General features: G+C 36.5%; 1 protein-coding gene across 1 annotated transcript in view; it reads right to left on the reverse strand.

Moving 5' to 3' along the window:
• PEAK1 (pseudopodium enriched atypical kinase 1) overlaps positions 1 to 21,314 on the reverse strand; it is a 294,195-nt gene that overhangs the window by 248,238 nt on the left and 24,643 nt on the right. The gene's annotated exons all lie outside the window — the stretch shown is intronic.

Raw genomic sequence — 21,314 nt, forward strand, 5'->3', positions numbered from 1 at the left:
CGTAAACATGATATGAAACATCAGCAGGAATAAGCTTTAGGAACCAGTACACAACCGGAAGACCTACCCACTACAGTAATTATGAAAATAAGTAACCAAAGGAGCTTTGATCAGGGTGATTCACTAAGTAACTCCAAGAGAGAATACCACCTGCTGATATGTGTTCAACATGCAACATGACCTTTGTTGTAAAAAATAGAACCTATCGCATTAAACCATGAGATTTGGGGGATTATTTGTTACTACAGCATATTCTAAACTATACTGAGAGCTGCAAATGACAATGCAATGTAACATATAGATATTATAATAATACAATAATGCAATATAATGGGCATCTTTGCACACTGCTCATGGTAGTATAAACTGGTAAACTCTTTCTGGAAAGCAATACACAAGAGCCTTAAAAAGTTCAAACCCTCTTACCTAGTAACTTCTCTTCCAGAAATCTGTCCTAAATAATAAAAAATCCAGACTTAGATCATAGCTCATTTATGACTGCAAAGAAATGGAAATAACAAACTAAATGTCCAAATGATTAGTTAATAAATCAGAATAAGAAATCATTAAAATTAAATATCAAAAATGCTTAAGGACTTTTAGGGGAAACTGTGTGAAAGGCATACATGGGAACTTTATGTACTGTCTGCTCAATTTTTCTGTGTATGTATAAACTATAGACAGAAAGCAGATCAGTTGCTACAGGAGCTGAAGGTCATGTGAAAGAACTGATTGTAAAGGGGCTTAAGAGAAAGTTTATGTTTAATAGTATTTTACTGAGAACCAGAGCTTGATCCTAGAATGCGTTTGAGGTTTTATTAATTTATTCTTTCAGTATTTATTGCAGGCCTCCATGTACAAACAGCAGCCTACACAGCAGAGGTATGCTTCTGCACTGGGTCTGTTTCCCCAAAGTTCAGTGAGACTTGCCTTTCAAGTGGTCACTGTAGTCAGTAGAAGCACTGACAATCTACAAACCACGCCTTTTAAAAGTAATCCTTACACTGGCATATAAGAGGTAGGTCATGATTATTTCTAAGAACCATTTGCGTTAGTGATTATTTGTTGACCTAATCTTTCTGAAAATAAGCTTAAAATTCCTACAACTGAACATTTATCATCTATAACATGAACATGTATCAGGTGTTTTGAATTCATTGTTTTGGATTATATGAATGTGTTTATAAGATTATATGCCTTGGTAACCACCATTAAAAATTTTATGAGTTCTGAGCATTTACTTAAAGGATTAAAGGTTTTTACAACTATAAAAATGGCTAAAGTGTCTAAAACTTCAACTAAGAAACTGTAGAAAAATATAAGTGAAATCTAGAAAGAAAAAAATGTGACAATGAAGACAAAGCATTAAGCAAAGAGAACAGAAAGTATTGGGTTAATCAAACAGAAACAGCCAAGGCATATAACGAACAAGTTTTATTCAACAAGAAGTGATAATAACACAGAAAATATTTGTTTTAGCAGAAAGCACAGAAATTCAAGACAGTGGGGAGAGTAGTTAAAAATAAAAAACTAGGGGCCCCTGGGTGGCTCAGTCAGTTAAGCATCTGACTCTTGATTTGGCTTAGGTCATGATCTCAGGGTTGTGAGATGAAGCCCCACATCAGGTTCTGGGCTGGGCATAAAAAACATAAAATAAAAACAAACATAAAAATCAAAAACTGCACTAACTTCTCATGAGAAGAATACCTGAGATACCCACTGTATTGTAGGGAGTAATACATAAGAAGCAAAACACTGGTGAGAACATATAGGAGAATCTAATCCAGAAATGATTTTCAAGCAATGGACATAGAGATTAAATCACTGCTTAAGTTACAATTGTATAATATGTTGCTCTCTCAGGTCTGATGTTTGAACTTATTATATATTGTATCCAAAATGTATTAAATTGTTCATAGTTTAAAATAAGATACAAATAAATTACATTATTTTTACTAATAACCATTAAGAGTACTAGAACAACATGTGTTTATCAGAGAATAGCTAGTAAGTATGAGTAAAATAGCCTTAGAAATTAAGGATATAACACAGGAAATATATGTGTGTTAATCAGGATACAGACAATAAAGATGAGTTTTCAAGCACTTAGAAATAAAGGACATAATCTGAGACACAAGATTATTTAGACTATAAAAAAAAGATGGAGAATTCTTAATATACATTAGTTTCCTGACTCTTAGAAAAAGTGACCTATAAGTAGTCCATAAAAATGGATGGAAAACACTATCACGAAGCTGGTCTTGATTTCTAAATTCTAGAAACCTTAAGTAGTAACTGTCCCCAGTCAACTAAAGAGTCAACCTACAGCCTGGAGGCCAAAACCAGCCATGCCTGTTTTGTCTGGTCCTTGAGCTAAGAATGGTTTTTACATTTTTTTAAAATGTTGTGAAAAAAAAAAAAAACAAAAAATAATATGCAACAGAGATGGTAGTCACAAAACCTAAAACATTTACTATCTCACCCTTTACAGAAAAAGTTTGCAGCCCTCTGAACTAAATAATTCATAAACGGGTGAAACAGGTCTTAGTGGCAGCTCTAACCCAGAGATTTAAAGTGTGCCATGGCATCACAGTATATTAGAACTGGAAGGCAGCTAAGACCATCCTTCCTCTCCATCATGTTACAAAGAACGTAACTTAAAGCCCAGAAATGACAATCTTCCAGGTCTACTGCCTCCTGAACCCAATGTGCTTTACATCCTATCACAACATTGGCCCTCTTTTCTTCTAGTGGGGTAGTCTGAGAATAAAAGAAAGGTACAGTAAGAGTAAGTCCACTCTACTCCAACTCTCCACTGAGACCTTCCTACCTGAGAATAATCAACTGACCAAAGTGAGGCACTGATAATCTTCATATTTGACCAACTCAACATCAAGGGTCATTTCTTATTTTCTCAGCTTCATCTCCTTCTACTCTACTCATGTAAGCAAAATAAGCAAATGAATCTACTTAACATTCCTGAAAAAGTACCTTGTTCTTTTGGTCCTAAGGACCTAGGTTTATACAGTTTCTCTCCTAGGGGCAGCTCCTCCCTTCTCCACCGACCCAAATTCCTATCATCCTTCATGCTCAATTCAAAACAACCTCAGAAAGCTTACAATCCAATAAGAAACACAGTTCAGATACACAAAAAAGTAAAAGATAAATATCCCCAAATAGAAATTCCTGGTAAAACGTAACCTCTGAGGGAAATATTCAGGTTAAGCATTTGGGAAAGTCTCTGAATAAGATGTTAAAAGACATTAAAAAAAAAAAAAAAACTTTTGAAATTGGTTGCACAACATTGTGATTATACATAACCCCAATTAACTACACACTTTAAAATGGCTAAAATGGTAAATTCTATGTTACATATATTTTACAATAATTTAAAAAAAAAAGCCAAAAATTTTGGACCACAGAGCAAGATCATAATGGTGCAGGGAGCAAGCACTTGCTTATATAAATTGGATATTAAATTTAAGTTATAAAAGCTAAACACCTCTCCTATAGCAAGGGTTTTACATTTGCAAGTACCTTAAAATTAGACAATGTGGGAAATTGTGAATATAATGAGAGAGTTGCCTACAAGATCCAATTCTATAAAATAAAACAGAGCCTACATCTAGAAACCACTAAATTCTGGCAGTGAGATAAATGAATGTCCACAAGATTCCAAACTTAAAAAAAAAAATGACTTTAAAGGACAGAGAGAGGAAAAGGTGGTGTTCTAGGAAGTAGAATGAATAAAGGTACAAAAGGGACAATGTGTGATGGCAAGGATACTCACTGTCTTTTTGTTTCCCTAGTGGCTGGGCCATCCATGATATGGAATAGGTTACCAAAAACCATAGACGGAAATATGCCGGCTAAGGTAATCAGTACTCAAAGTAGACAGTCCATGCCTTGCTTAAGTTTTCAGATAACTTTTGTGAACAACAGCAAAACTCTGCAAAACCAAATATAAATCCTGTGCATTTAAGGCTGAAACTGTTATTTTCACAAAATTAACCATACCAAAAGGGCTGGAAGTTTTTACTTTTTGATTATTTTGGTTCCCTTTTTATTGAGCAATTTTATTCTATGAATACCAACCTCTGCTATTCTGTTCACTCCATGCCTAGGGCCTAGTAGATGCTCTCTAAATGCTGTGGAATTAATATTGGGATATAATATACATTTCACTTAAAATACTCCTCCTTTCTAACTATACAGAGTAACAAAAAGTAGACAGAAAATAAATAACATTAACTGAAAATGTTGTAAAAATGAAGTCAACCAAACACTTAAACCGTATTTCAACCATCTTTGTAGCAAACTGCTCACAAGTAAGTCAAACCTTTATTGCACCCTTTGTTGCAACACTACACACACACACACACACACACCCATCAAGACAATCATTTTTACTAAATATAGCTTGAAGAAGAAAAATCACATAATTTGATACCCAGAAAAATCCCAGTTTTCTTTCACCTTTGTATTCCACACAATTCCTGGCACACAGTAGATGCCTTCAAATCATTCACTGAGTTGAGCAGTCAAAGAGAAAATATTTTCTCTGCTATCCATGTGACTTCATTATATTTCAAAGGTGTGAGTCATCAACTCTGGCAATAAAAGCAGAACTTACACCACTATAAATACTTGACGTATTTCAAGAGCTCTCAGAAATTAGAAGAGAGATCCATACATGTATTCCCTAAATTACACAAGTATCAGAAGATACATCATTTCACTGTTGTCAGTTTGCTATATTTAGATGGCTCTGAATTGAATCATTCAAGCATATACAAATAAAACCTTGAAGGGGTCCCCATACTTGCTCCTGACAGTCTGGAAACAAAAGCTGCTATTGAGATAAAAGATGACAGGCAACAGGAATCTGACAGGCCAGTAATTTACTGCATTTTCTGCACATCTGAATTTGTAGGCCTCCATAGCCATTAAGCAAAATTACTTTCATGATGCCAGCCAGAAAGCCTCATAGGCAACAGTTTTATGTCATTAAAAGAACTACCATCCTCAATCTGTTTGAATTTGTGTTTGCTCATTAGAAGCCTCTCAGTGAATCGAGAGAGAGGTTTTAATTGCACTCTTGCTCTATCCATGTTTACTACAGCCCTGAACTATAACAAATTCCTATTCTCCCTTCATATCCAATGCCTAAAATTCTTTAGATATAGTAGAAGAAACTAAGCAGTCTAGCAGTTCTCTACCAAAAATAGAGCCATTTCAAAGGTACAAATGTGACTTTAACATATATTTATTCAGATTAAAAAGCCTGGGTCAGAGAAAAACATCATCATCTTCCTTCTCTCCTACTTGTTAATCTCTGAATCCGCTATGCTATCTCAGGCTTCTATATCTTTGCAAATGCTATTTCCCCCTCAGCTTGGTTGGAACCTCCTCCTCAAATCTGACTATGGTGAATTTCTGCTCACTAACTGGTTTTCCCAAGAAAGGTTCATGCAATCCTTTCCCTATGTACCTTCTACATACATCCATCAAGTACTTCTCAAACTCTGACTCTTACAGTCAAAGAACTGAACACCTCCTGGCAGAGTTAACATTCAGCTAGTAGACACTAGTACAGCTTTAAGGGATGAAATACTAAAATACTTCTGAAGTAATATCTAGTAAACAGTCACTGCCCTGAACTCCATGGCCCTTACCACCACCACCACCACAATTCAGCAACAAAAGCATCAAAGCCTGATACAGTAAAAAGATGGGGGGGGGGGGGTCCTTGAAGACCGTAAATCCAGTGCTATGGTCATTGTGATTGGTTGGTGCCTGTGTTGTAGTGAATGGTAAATACTCTGAATATCACCCCTGCCCCTTTATGCCCAAAAGCCTAGAATACTACCTAACATATAGCTGATCCATAATGTACTATTAATTCTATGTCAAAATAATGAACACCAATCCTATTCAATGATCCAAGGCCAAAACTATACAAATAATAATCAGATTGGGAAAAAAAAACTAGGTGCTTAAGTACAAGATAGGAAAAGTGAACAGTCTGCCTATTGCCTATTTCTATTTTCTTGCCTTTAGCCTCTGATAAAATAAATGTGTAATTTGATAATGTGGGCAAAAATCTCCAATGTGATCATTTATACAGCATATGATTCAAGTATTCTTTATGTTATTAAATGAAGATTAAAACAAAGTTTCTGTAAAACCACAGAATTTAAGAATGCCACCAACAGTGATCACTGAACTACAGTCAATGTCTTGGACAGGTATCACTCAGGAAGAACACAAATTATTAATTCAAACAGAGGAAAAAGTAAGAATGAAGAGAGTCAGTTAATTATGAATCACATGTCTAATTACAGGTTTTGCTAGGGGCTTCAGATACTTCTAATTAGTTTTACTTGGTATATTAATTATAAATAGAAAACCACAGAGAATTTCTTACTCATAGGAATTTATTGAGTATGTAAAATCAGATATTAAGTTATCACTTTTATAATTTAATGATTAAATATTCAATAGTGCGTGACAATTATTTTGAAAGTCATCAATAAAATATATATCACATTAAAATCAAGTAACACAAAACACAGCACCACCAAGATAGTGACAGAATCTTTTAAAAATCCAGAAGGATGGGACACCTGGGTGGTTCAGTTGGTTAAGTGTCTGACTTCAGGTCAGGCCATGATCTCGAGAGGTCTTGGGATTGAGCCCTGCAGCTGGCTCCGTGCTCAGCAGAGTTGGCTTGTCCCTCTCCCATTGCCTCTCCCTGCTGTTCATGCTCTGTCCCTCTCTGTCAAATAAATAAATAAAGTCTTTAAAAAAAAAAAATCCTGAAAGATAAGGTATGTAGCTGAAAGAAGGATGAATACACAGAATTTTGAACTTACAAATGGTGATATACTAATCATTTTAGGCTACTTACTATCAGGTAGAAAAATCATCCTTCAGAGATGATTGCTATAGAGAGTTTCAGAGAGTTATACGATGAAAATATTAAAACTAACCACAAAGGGAAAGTAATAGCAACATCTTCAAAAAAAAAAAAAAGAAGAAGAAGAAGCTTAATTACCTAATTTCAACACTGTCCCATTAATCTAACATCATTTTTTAGTAAAACAGTGATGTACTACATACTGTGCTAATGAAAAATTCTAGAAGGTGACAAAGTCTTAAACAAGAACCATCAAGTGCTTATTTAGAACAAAGCAAAGGCGGCCAGTCTGATTTTTTTTTTTTTGCAGTTACTAAATTAGAAATAAGAGAAAAATAAAGACCATAACATATTTTAACAAAAGTTTTGAAAGTGTCACCAATCCTAATTTGAAACAACCATGTAAATTACCTTGGCTATTAGCAGAACTGTATGAGTTTAAACAGAAAATGTTCACAAATTGGCAAGTAATAGTAACAGTCAGTGCCATTTCTTAAGTACCTATATATTATACAAGACAGATTGCAAGTTTTTTTACCTAGATGGTTAATTTTCACAAGCACCTTACAAGGCAGGTAACATCATCCCTACCTTACTGATGGTGAATTCATGCTGGAAATAATCTAGCCAATGTCAGTGAGGAAGTGGAAAAGTAAACATTCAAACTACTACTGCAGATACTCGTGCTGGCTGCTATACCCCACTGCCTGAACAGATGGTCTCAATGGATTAGAGCAAGCCAATTTAATAAGGAAGCTCCATAGTATATTAGCTGTTCTAAATGGATGAGGTTAAGACTTCATGAAGTTCAGTATCCCAATGGATGTAACCACCCTAATAGCTAAGGAAAATATAACTTAGTAACTATATTTCTGACCCTGATTTGGAAAAATCAAGGATGTTGCCATCAGCTTATGGGCTGTCAAAAAACTCTACCTTCATTGAACACACTTTGATATAAATGAGAAAAATTAGTAAACATTTAGATGCAGAAGTAGTCAAATGCTGAGAAGGGGGGAAATCAAATAAGAGAAGCTAATTTTTATACCTTTAGAATTTTCTATAAAGAAGATCTAAACGAGATATAAGCATTCATGAGAGAGAATCAAAGATGAGAACCAAGACCCATGGTCAGTATAAACAAAAGAAAAAATAAGAAATTCAATCAGGACAGATAAGATGATAAGATAACAGGAGAGATAGGGAAAATAGGATAATAAAAATGAATGAGGGGGTGCCTGGGTGGCTCAGTGGGTTAAAGCCTCTGCCTTTGGCTCAGGTCATGATCCCAGGGTCCTGGGATCGAGTCCTACATCAGGCTCTCTGCCCAGCTGGGAGCCTGCTTCCCCCTCTCTCTCTGCCTGCCTCTCTGCCTACTTGTGATCTCTATCTGTCAAATAAATAAATAAAATATTTTAATAAAAATAAATAAATAAGAGTTCTACTAAAAGAAAAGTACTGAAAAACAACCTTTCCTCTTGTTTTGTGAGCACCTATAATAAACAGAGAAGAAAATTTACTGCTGATTTTTAAAAAGGCAGCTATCTCAAATACCTCTCTTCCCAAAAAACTGACCATAAAAAAAATTGATATGTAAAAAATTACTACACAGCTAACAAATGAGGCATACAAACAAATGTCTGATGAACAAGTAAAGGTTTGGCTAAATGAGTATGAAAAGTGAAAATGGGGAAGAAAAGGAAAACTAAGGAGAAAAAAAGTTGACCTTCCTCCAGCCTCCTTCTCATGTAAATAGTACTTACTACTTCAGGATACAACTTCCCTGCAAAAAATCTCTTCCTCATACTGTGCCCCCAAAATACCCACTCTCTCCTAAAAGAAGGTCTTACATCCAAATGGCATCTTCCCCTTACCCTGAACAGCATCTTTCTAGAAATATTTTCAATCCACCTACATCCTGGAGGATATCATGAGGACCAACATTTCCATTTCTCCTGGTTTTCTGAATTGAATATTAGTGTTTAATCAGCGTAATGAAACACTTTCAGTGTTTTTGATACAGGAACCCTTATGCAATACCACAAATACAATTTTGATTTTGAAAAACGCAGCCATCCTTCACAAAGATGGAGCCATTTGAAAAGAGTTCTTTTCAAAAGATGTTGCTACATGGGTTATTTTGTACCTTTTATTTTTAAAGAAACCGCATTTTTAACAAAAACTATTATTTACAACTCCTTAACCTCGTGCTCACCTCCCACATCTCCTGTATCACTCACTGATTCAAACATCATTTTAGAGTCCAACTCCTTTACTTGACCTAATAAAACTTGCTGAGTTTGCACACGTCAGGACTATGATGGTATATGTCCTCTAACACAACAATGCTGTGGTTGGACAAGTTGAGACCCAGGGTGACCTCTTTTCTCCATCTTACCAAACAACTAGCCTAAATTTTCACACAGGAGCTTAACAAGAAAAATTTGCCTGCCTGTCTTATTTCCTAAAACTGTAAGCTTCTAAGGACTACACTGCATAGCAATACTGTACATATTCTCATAAGAATGAGGCAATTTGTAGATCTTATTTCACTTCTGAAAAGGTCAGCCACAAAACTGTTTTATGAAGTATCTCATTTCTTCAGCAAACTATTAAAAGATGATTCCCTTTCTTTGACATATATGGACAAATGTAAGTCATAAGCAAAGGCTAAGTGAAATGGTCCACAGAAATTCTTGCTTCTGAATCGATCAGAAGTCTTAGAGAGCAAAGCTGCACATCTACAAATAGAAAAAAACAACCCATGGAGGATAGGAACTACAGAGAGTTGATTCCTGGGAGAAGAGAGCCACAGGTGCTGCTTAGGGGAGGGAGCTCTGATCTTGCAGGGAGTACCCAGAGAGAATGAGAAGGAGAAAGGGAAGCGGAGGGATGAAAACACATGTCAGGGACTGCACAAAAAAAAAACTGTTCCTCAAAACCACTGGGAAAAAGGAGAGTGTTTCAACACCACCGGTTTTTTATAAACAGTAGAGCGCAGAGTCTTAAGTTTTGGAGGTCAAGCATCACAGTCAAGGTCTCATGTGCCAATGCTCCAGTGGGGAAGATGGGTGGAGCCCCACTAGCGGGCAGCAAAGTCTGAGAATCCCCTGGGTCACACAGGGAAAAGTGGTTCCCCTGCATGGAGTGCATTTGGTAGAGGTGATATGGCCTTTCCCTGAGCAAATGACCCTGTAGGCACAACTGAACTGCCCTGTTCACCGGTATTAGAATAAGGACACCAGCTGAGGGCAGCAAACCCTGATGCCAGCTGTGTTTTGTGACTTATCATAAACTCCAAAAGGCTGCACAGTGGCATGACTGTTTTCTGGGACAAGCTGGCACTGGCCACAGTGCAGTGAGACCCTCCCTCAAATGATCAGCACAGGTCTGCCCTGTGGAGGTCTCTGAAATACGGGGTTTTGAAACACAGCTACACCTGAGATAAAACACAGGAGTGCTACATCACCTGGCAGGCAGACAGCTCAGTTAAGGACAAGGTGAAGGTGGTGATCTGACAGAAGCCAAGGACAAAGGAGGGGTGGTTATTTGAGCATCCGTAAGAAGAGCAGTGGGCCCAACTTTCCCAATCCAGGGACAAGAAAGCATTTTCACCCCTCTTCCACCAGCACTGACCTCAGTGAGCTAAAGAGCACCACCCACGGGAGAATGGAGCTGCTATACCAAGCCCCACCCCCACCCCCACCACCCACCACCCAGTCCTGCAGGTGCATCTCCACTATGTCAAGTACAGAGGACAATAAGAGCAACAGGCCCCTCCCCCAGAAGACCAGAACAAATCTCTTGCCAGTACCAAGTCTACTGAACATGAGTGCTCCAAAGCTTCAGCTCTAGGGGAAAAAGGATCTAGTTTCCTTGGGTTTTGTTTGTTAATTGATTGGTTGGTTTTGGGTTTGGGTTTTTTTGGATACAGAAAGACAAATTTTTTAAATTTTTTATTATTTTTTAAAATTTTTAAGATTTTCTCCTTTTTTCTTTCTTCTATCAAGCTTCTCTTAACAAGCAAGGGAAAACACATCTAGCTTCTTAATTTTTTTAAATTTCTTAAATCTTTATTTTATTTTGCTTTTTTTACCTCCAAAATGACAAAATGTAGGCATTCACCCCAAAAGAAAGACCAGAAAGAAATAACAGCCATAGATTTAATCAATACAGATATAAGATGTCTGAATTAGATTTAAAAACAATTATAAGGACACTAGATGCACTTGAAAAAAGCATAAGACACTAGAGAATTCTTTACTGCAGAGATAGAAGAGATAAAAATTAGTCAAGCCAAAATGCTATAACTGGGATGCAAACCCAAACAGATGCCATAACAATAAGGATGGACAAAGCAGAGGAATGGATCAGTGATATACAAGATAAAATTATGGAAAATAATGAAACTAAAAGAAAAGGGAAATAAAGGGAATGGATCATAAAGGAAGACTTCATTTTTAACCAGCCGTACAAGAAATATTAAAGGGAACTCTGAGAGTGTGTGTGTGGGGGGGGGGGGGGGAGGGGGGAGACCAAAAGAAACAAAAATGACAAAGAAACAGAAAACATCACCAGAAACACTAACTTTACAGGTAGCACAATGGCATTAAATACACATTTTTCAATAATCACTCTGAATGTTAATGGATTAAATGCTCCAATCAAAAGACATAGGGTATCAGAATGGATTTTAAAAAAACAAGACCCATCTATATATTGTGTACAGGAGACTCCTTTTAGACCTAAAGACATCTGCAGATTGAAAGTGAGGGGATAGAGAATTATCTATCATGTTAATGGATGCCAAAAGAATGCCAGAGTAGCCATATTTATGTCAGACAAACTAGATTTTAAACCAAATATTGTAACAAGAAATGAAAGGCATTATATCATGATTAAGGGGTCTACCCATCAAGATGATCTAACAATTCTAAATATTTATGCCCCTAACATGGGAGCACCCAAATATATAAAACAATTAATAACAAACAGCGGTGCCTGGGTGTCTCAGACGTTAAGCGTCTGCCTTAAGCCCAGGGCTCAGGTCATGATCCCAGGGTTCTGGGATGGAGCCCCAAATTGGGCTCCCTACTCAGCAGGAAGCCTGCTTCTCCCTGTCCCCCCACCCCTTGTGTTTCCTCTCTCACTGTGTCTCTTTCAAAAATAACAAACATAAAGGAACTCATTGATAATAATACAATAACAGTAGGGGACTTTAACACCTCACTCACAGTAACGGACAGATTATCTAACTAGAAAATCAACAAGGAAACAATGGACCAGATCGACCTAACAGATACATTCAGAACATTTCATCCTAAAGCAGGAGAATACACATTCTTCTCAAGTGCATGCGAACATTCTCTATTCTAGAGACCCACATACTGGGTCACAAATCAGCCTTGAACAAGTACAAAAAGACTGTGATCATACCATACATATTTTCAGATCACAACACTATGAAACTTGAAGTCAACCACAAGAAAAAATTTGGAAAGATTACAAATATGTGGAGGTTAGAGAATATCCTACTAAAGAATGAATGGGTTAAAACCAGGAAATTAAAGATGAAATTAAAAGGAACATGGAAGCAAATGAAAACGAAAACATGACAGTTTTCATTTTTCACGTTGGGATGCAACAAAAGCAGCCCAAGAGGGGAGTATATTGCAATACAGGCCTACCTCAAGAAGCAAGAAAAGGCTTAAACACACAACTTTATCTTGCACCTAAAGGAGCTAGAAAAGGAAGAGCAAATAAAACCTAAAGCTAGCAGAAGAGAAATAATAAAGAAGAGAACAGAAATAAATAATACAGGGTGCCTGGGTGGCTCAGTGGGTTAAGCCTGTGCCTTTGACTCGGGTCATGATCTCAGGGTCCTAGGATCAAGCCCCACATTGGGCTCTCTGCTCAGCGAGAAGCCTGCTTCCCCCTCTCTTTCTCTGCCTGCCTCTCTGCCTACTTGTGACCTCTGTCAGATAAATTAAAAAAAAAACTTAAAAAAAAAAGAAATAAACAATATAGAAACAACAACAACAAAAAGAAAAGAAAACAGTAGAACAGATCAATGAAACTAAGAGCTGGTTCTCTGAAGAATTAATAAAATTGATAAACATCTAGCCAGTATTATCAAAAAGAAAAGAGAAAGCACCCAAATAAATATAATCACAAATGAAAACAGAGAGATCACAACCAACACTACGGAAATATAAACAGTTATAAGAGAATATTATGAAAAATTATGTGGCACTGAGCAATTCGGGAGAGATAGGTAAATTCCTAGAAACATACAAACTACCAAAACTGAAACAGGAAGAAATAGACAATTTGAACAGACCTATAACCAGCAAAGGAATTGAAACAGTAATCAAAAGTCTCCCAAAAAACAAAAGTCCAGGGCCAGATGGCTTCCCAGGAGAATTCTACCAGACATTTAAAGAAAAGTTAACACCTATTCTTCTCAAACTGTTCCAAAAAAAAAAAAAAAAAAAGAAATGGAAGGAAAACTTCCAAGCTCATTCTACAAGGCTAGCATTACCTTGATTCTAAAACTAGACAAACACTCCACTAAAAAGGATAAGTACAGGCCAATATCCCTGATGAACATGGATGCAAAAAGATACTAGCAAATCGAATTCAGTAGTACATTAAAAGAATGATTCACTATGATCAAGTGGGATTTATTTCTAGGCTGCAGGTCTGGTTGGGTATTTGCAAATCAATCAGTGTGATACACCACATTAATAAAAGAAAGGACAAGAACCATAGGATGCTCTCAACAGCTGCAGAAAAAGCATTTGACAAAATACAGCATCCACTCTTGACAAAAATCCTCTACAAAGTAGGGACAGATGAAGCATACCCCAACATCATAACAGCCATATACAAAAGACCCACAGCTAATGTCACAATGGGGAAAATTGAGAGCTTTTCCCCTATGCTCAGGAACTCTGACCGTTACTATTTAACACAGACAACCAAAAGAAATAAAAGGCATTCAATTCGTCAAGTAAGAAGTCAAACTTTCACTCTTTGTAGATGATATGATACTCTATGTAGAAAACCTGAAAAACTCCACCAAAAAATTGCTAGAATACATGAATTCAGCAAAGTCAGAGGATATAAAGTCAATGTACACCATTCTGTTGCATTTCTATACACCAATAATGAAGCAGCAGAAAAAGAAGTCAAGGAATCAATCCCATCTGCAATTGCACCAAAAATAATAAGATACCTAGGAATAAACCTAACCAAAGAGATAAAAGAACTGTACCCTGAAAACTATAGAACACTTATGAAAGAAATTAAAGAGGACACAAAGAAAAGGAAAAGCATTCCATACTCATGGAGTAGAAGAACAAGCACTGTTAAAACGTCTACACTACCCAAAGCAATCTACACATTTAATGTGATCTCTATCAAAATACCACATTTAAAATACCGCATTTTTCAGAGAGCTGGAACAAACAATCCTAAAATTTGTATGGAACCACAAAAGACTCCGAATAACCAAAGCAATCTTGAAAAAGAAAAAATTGGAGGCATCACGATTGCAGATTTTGAGCTATATTACATTGCCATTTGCAACAACATGGATGGAGCCAAAGTGTATGATGCTAGACGGAATAAGTCCGTCAGATAAAGACAAATACCATATGATTTTACTCATATGTGGAATTTAAGAAATAAAACAGATGAACATATGGGAGGGAGAAAAAAAGAAAAAAAGAGAAAGGGAAAAAAATAAAAGACTCTTAAAGATAGAGAAAAAACTGAGGGGTAGGGAGGAAGGTAGGTAGGGGATGGGCTAGATGTATGATGGGTATTAAGGAGGGCACTTAATATGATGAGCACTGGGTGTTGTATGTAACAGATGAATCACTGAATTCTACTTCTGAAACCAACATTGCAGTGTATGTTAACTAACCAGAATTTAAATAAAAATTTGAAAAAAAAATTTTTTTAATTAAAAAAAATAAATTCTTGCTTCTTATAGAGTATGGAATTCAACCATCCAGCCACCAGAAATCTTGCTATTTTAAGCTCCTATTTACATTACAAAACATGTTTAATTAGGGTTATGGTATACAGGGCTCATTTGTTGCATTTTAAAGTTACTGGAAAATAACAAAATCTTTCCCTCTGCTGATATTCTGAAAGCATTTTTAAATCTACTGTGCAGTATGAATTTATAACAATAACACTTCATGCCTTAGTGGTTTTTGGAATGCCAATACCATTGCATACTTATTTGTTGAAATAAATAAATCCTTTTAAAAATCATATTGCCAATCTCCCTGGACCCAGAAAATAGACATGTCAAAAACTCAACTAGAAAGCAAATAAATCAAGATATATTTGAAATGTTATTAAACGTTCCCAAAGACAAAATCTGGGTCAAACTACAAAAAGACCCTCAATCTCTGGTACCCAGGAGAATTCTATTGATTCATTCACATACCATTCATAAAAAAGAGGTCATCAACAAGTACCATTCCCAAGCACAAACATGCTTGCTGAGGTAGGATGTGTACATTCTAGGATTTTGCTTTTCCTCTCCTCATCTTTCTCTGATCTGCAAGAAACAATTCTAGCTCAGCTGAAATGATCTTTAATTTTAACTGATTTGTCTTTAGAGAGATAAAACTGCTTAAATGGGCCTTGCCTAAAAGCATGGCAACCCTCTCCAGTGGGTGATAAGTAATAGTGGCAATGAATTAACCATGTTCAGTTAGGTAACAAGGAATAAGAAAAAAGCAACCTTTAGTAGTGTGAGAATCCAAGGTCACACAAACGCTTTCTCAAAAAAAAAAAAAAAAAAAAAAAAAAAAAAAAAAAAAAGTGGTTGAGTACCATGCATTTCAAATGGAAACTCAAAGATTTGGGGGTGTCCATAGCAAGTCCTTCCAATAAGCAGCAAAATTATCTAGTGGACCTTCTGGGAATTTTTTTTTTAAGATTTTTATTTATTTATTTGACAGACAGAGATCACAAGTAGGCAGAGAGGCAGGCAGAGAAAGATGGGGGAGCAGGCTCCCCGCCAAGCAGGGAGCCCGTTGCAGGGCTCGATCCCAGGACCTGGAGATCATGACCTGAGCGGAAGGCTGAGGCTTAACCCACTGAGCCACCCAGGTGCCCCCCTTCTGAGAGCTCTATGAATTACCATTTTCCATGGAGCTGAAAGTCCTAAACGAATGTGAATTAGTCTTGAAGAACACACTGAAGAATGAAATGTAGAAGTATTTTAAGTATTAAGATAAAAAGAAACTTTTCAAAGAAATTTTTATCTAGAAATACATATGTGTGTGTGTATATATTTATATATACACACACAGACACCAAGCTTTTGTATAACTTAACAAAAATAACACTTATCGAATACCCTCATACATATAATTCTGTACCCTCTGCAAAGACTGGCATATACTGAGGGAAGCTATATTCTAACTGGACATACTATGCCACAGTTCCCCCACATCTAACATATGCAGATTCAGGGGTTTCCTATGAAAATATCCTAGAAGTGTATGTAGAGTGGCAACTATTCATTGCCAACCAAAGGGCTTACTCAACTCCGGACCATACCAACAGGGACCCTTGAGGTGCTTGGTTTGGTCCAGAACATTCAGAAGAGATTTAATCAGCTTTGGAACAGGGCCTAGAAGCTCATAAAAGGAAAGTTCTCCATGTACCTGCAGTACCTGCCTAGGACATATCAGAACAAAGTGCTGGTCACTATAATGGACTTGTTTTACCAATCATACACAGATCTACAAATTCATTCCATTCTACCAAAAATGCTAGTTTTCAGCTCTAAATTGGAATAACCATTCCTGCTCTTTCCAGTACTAAAAAAAAAAAAAACAGGCTTTTCTTCCTTGACAAGTTCTTTAATATGTTTCCTTGCCTGGCAAATGAATAAACTCCGCTTTGTTTTATTTGGTTTGGTTTTCATTTTTAGACCCTATGGTCTTTGTTGGATTCTTTAACACACTGACATTTCAAGGATACTCTTTCCCTTTTCCTCCACCAAAAGCAAATCAGAACTGGCCTGGGAGCTGGTGCTGTGACCAATGTTCTGCCCCAGCAATCAGGAAGTAATACAAGCTGGGGAAGCTCACAGATCTGACTGATGGTGGTGTCATGCCGCTGGTGCACCTGAAAATCTGTCAGACAATTAGAACCACCACTTCAGCAAAAACAGCATCCTCTGAGTACTGAATGGTGATGCTGACAAGTAAGATGTTAGGATGCAGAACATAACTGATTTTTAAAGACAAATTTCCTTTTTTCTTCTTCCTGCTTATCATGTATATAGTCCAACTGTCAGAGATGAGAAAAAATCAATTATTAAGTAACAGTTGTTTGTCCCTCAAAGACAGGCATCCCCCTACTATTATAAATGGCAGATCAATAGGCGTTTTGCTGGAAACTGGAATACCACATTCACCAATGCAAGACTATGTGCCTTCAATCACATAATCTTCTACGAGGAACTTATTCCTTAGGTCATTTTGGAGTGAAAGATATGTGCCAAATAAGAAGACTTCTATTTAGACAATACAAATTAATAATAGGATTTGTCTTACTAAGTCAGACACATCTCCAGGACATCCCAAGCATTCCTCTCCCCATTCACAGAGAATATTCCAGAGGTTCTATGAAACCCAAACCCACAGCAAAATGGTACTGTGGATTTTTAAGTTAAGGAAGTAACATGATGAAAATTGTGTTTAAAGGTTAATAAACATGATAAGATAATGTGGGACTGCAGTTGGGCGATAATGAAAGCAAAGAGAACACCTCAACACAAGATAATAATTGGTCTATACAGAATATGCAATAGTAAAGAAGAGCTAAACCTGACATTGCCAACAAATTTCACCCTTTTCTATCACAAACTCAGCTCATCCTGAGAATAAGATGGATGCAAGTAATCATTTTCTTAATTTGCCTTATGGAACAAAAGTGGCCTGAGTTCAGTCATGAGGTCCTAAGGTCTTCATTTTTCACCCAGGCTACAGAGTGCCTGATATCCAACCACCAGGAAATCATCGTATTCAATTACAACACCCTACCATCCTGGCATTTTCTGCCAAAATACCCTAGAAAAAATAATTTCAAAAGTACCTATTTAGGCACCATTGCTGTTTTGAGGCCAGTCGGTATCCTTGTCTGCCTTCATGTGCATTCACCTCCATCCTCTACCCCACCTTGATAAAAAGGGCCTGGGCAAAAACAAAGGTCCAAGAACCTAATTTTCTCTGACTTGGAAGTGAGGCTAAAAGAGATTAGATGCTTTGCCAAAACTGTAAAGAAATCAGAATCAGAACCAAAAATTTTAAACTCCTAATCTCGGAGCTTTAAGATAACCTTTGTATTTTCTCTACTTTGGGATACAATGTGAAAAAAATTATTCCTAACATAATAAGAAAATTCAAAGAGATTTCAAACTAGACTCCATCTTCCTCTTTTTCTTTTATGTTAATTGGGCAAGAGAGGTAATAGACACAGCTAATAAATCAAGAGGATACCAACCCAAGCTTCCTTCAGGGTCTCCCTGCCATCATTAGAACAAAGTTCTGACTCTATAGCCTGGTAAATAATGCATTTAATATTTAAAACCCAACAATCCTTCCCAATCCGATCCTTCACACCACCACTTTCCACCTCCTCATTCATTAACTGTTTCTACTGAATACCTAGAGATACCCAGTGTTTAACATGCTCTCATACATCCATGCTATAGCTCAATGCATTTTTTTTTTTAATAGAGCTCTCTTCCCTTGTCCGCATGGCTATGTTAAGCTCACATTCTTCTCTTAGAAATAATCTCCTGATATCCTCCCTCTTGGACCCTGAAACACATTCCTTCCTAACCCACAACAAGTCTGAATTAGGCCCCCTTTATTTCCCCCTCTCTATGGTAAAAGAGAGGGTATTAGCAATTTCCAAACAAGTGTATATCTGCCACATTATCGGTGCTAAAATAATCATTAGTTCTCAGTTCTGTGTTCTCTCTATAGGATAGTATTCAGTCTACTCCATTAGGGAGATAAACAGCTGGGGGTTTTCCTCCTATTTTGATTTGTTGTCTTAAATCCTCAGTATTCTTCCTATTAACATAACAGTTTTAAGTACATTTAGAATGGGGCTACTAACTTCTTGAAAGGGAATCCAACCAAGATTAAATATAAATGGAAGTTTTTCCATATAGGGCTCAATGGTTCAATCTGACCCCAAAAAATGAATTTTTATGAATAGTCATAATGCTTTTCTTAAAATAAAGGAAAAAGAACTTCACTTAAAATGTTCATTGTATCCATTTGGAAAATGTATTCATACAACAGCTTATGAATGATTGAAAAGTTGAAATACAAAATCATTTTATTTCATTATTTTAAATAGAGAAGGACAGCCACATCATAATAGGAAATATCTCCCTTGAAAAGAAATGTCAGTTAAAATTTGCAACATTTGATTCCACATTCTCATGGTCTTTTTTTTTTTGTAAAATTTTATTTATTTATTTGACAGAGAGAGACACAGCGAGAGAGGGAACTCAAGCCAGGGGAGTGGGAGAGGGAGAAGCAGGCTTCCCGCAGAGGAGGTAGCCCAATGTGGGGCTGGGCTCGATCCCAGGACCCTGGGATCATGACCTGAGCCCTGGGCTGAAGGCAGACACTTAATGACTGAGCCACCCAGGCACCCCCCTCTTTGTCTTTTTAAGTGGGATAAGTGTTAAAAGATACATCAAAATCTGATAATCACACTTTTCAGAACCCTATTCAAAATTTTCCTCCTAGGGATTCATATTGGGGGCTGCATGGCATCCTGATGCCATCAATGTAAAAGAAACATAAAGGAAGCTTTGAGCAAAACATCATCCAGTTAGAGCCTCAAACTGATCACAAATCCCAGATCTGTTGCAACCCCATATACATGTTTTTATAACACTAGGTTGAGGGATTTTACCCAATGAATGGTTTAATAAGAGTGACCTAAAATAAAATACTCATGGTATTAATAACTTCGGCCAATCTATTTAACCTTTTCTATTTCTTAAGCTCTAAAATGTAGCTGTAAAGTTACTATTTTAAAATGTTTTCTAAGCCACTTGGTACACCTTATGTCAGTTACTTCTGCTCTAAAACAGAAGCACTCACTGAGGGGAAACATACTTAGAATTAAACATTATAAAATATAGATGGCAAATAAAAACATTAATCAACTTGAATCAGAAGGTTAAATTCTAACAAAATGGTTCATAATCGTACCTCAATACAAATATGGAATGTAGAAAATAAATGAGGTATTCTAAAGATCAGAGTGAAGGAAAGCATAGTCTAACTGGAATTGAAATTCTGTAGAGGAAAAAAAAATACAAGCTTCAAAAGAGTATTATATTTTTGCCCTTTACCTTCACTCTACCCCTGTTGCTTGCTGCCTATTTTAGATGTTATCATGCAGAGGAAACAGCAACAATGCTACTTTCCTTCCAAATGCAATCAGGTTTTGGCAAACTTAAAGCAGCATATCAGTTAAAAATAGAAACTCAACCCAAAATGTGATCTGGCAAATAACTATTTAAATACTGAGTAGCAGTTCCTTTCTTGAACAGTACTGAATTTTCCATTTATCGTTTTTAACTGTATAAAGAAAATTTAAATATGCATATGTAGCTGAACAAATAATAGCTTCTAAATTAATAATACATTATGAGAGACTCTTGTAAGCATTCACTATGAGCAAAATCATGCCATTTTGGAAAGAGAACTCCTTGTGAGAGTGGTTCTTAGTATTCCTTGATATTTCAAACCACTGCTTTTATTTTTATATAAACACTATTATGACTCCTCTGTTAGCAGTCAATTTTGCCAGAAGCTTAAACAGCTGTTTTCATCACATGAGTGTCTTCTTCACTGGAACCTCCACCACTGGTCACTTCTTCACTGGAGCCTCACCATCAAGAGTCTCAAACTAGGTCTACATAAATCAAGTTTTACTGAAACACAGTCATGCCCACAGAGGTACATGTCTATGAGTTTGTAGTCTACACTGGCAGAGCTGAATAGCTGTGACAGAGATCATATGGCTCACAAAACCTAAAATATTTACTATTTGGCCCTTTACAGACAAAAATTACCAAAACCAAGACTTTTTCAAAATAAAATGGATAAAATTACTTCACCATTATCTTCACTGTTCAGCTAACTACAAAATGAAGGGGACGGATGCTTACGGGACTTCTTGGAACTTCTTAAATGCAATTAACTTTTTAGAGTTATACTAATTGGAACCCATGTATAAGATACTTTTCTGAAATAATGAACAAAGCAGAGTTGACTCAGCAACTCAGGTGAAGCTAAAACCTTCTGAAACTCAAAATGCA

This window comes from Martes martes (genome assembly GCF_963455335.1).
Source record: "Martes martes genome assembly, chromosome: 7".
NCBI lineage: Eukaryota > Metazoa > Chordata > Mammalia > Carnivora > Mustelidae > Martes > Martes martes.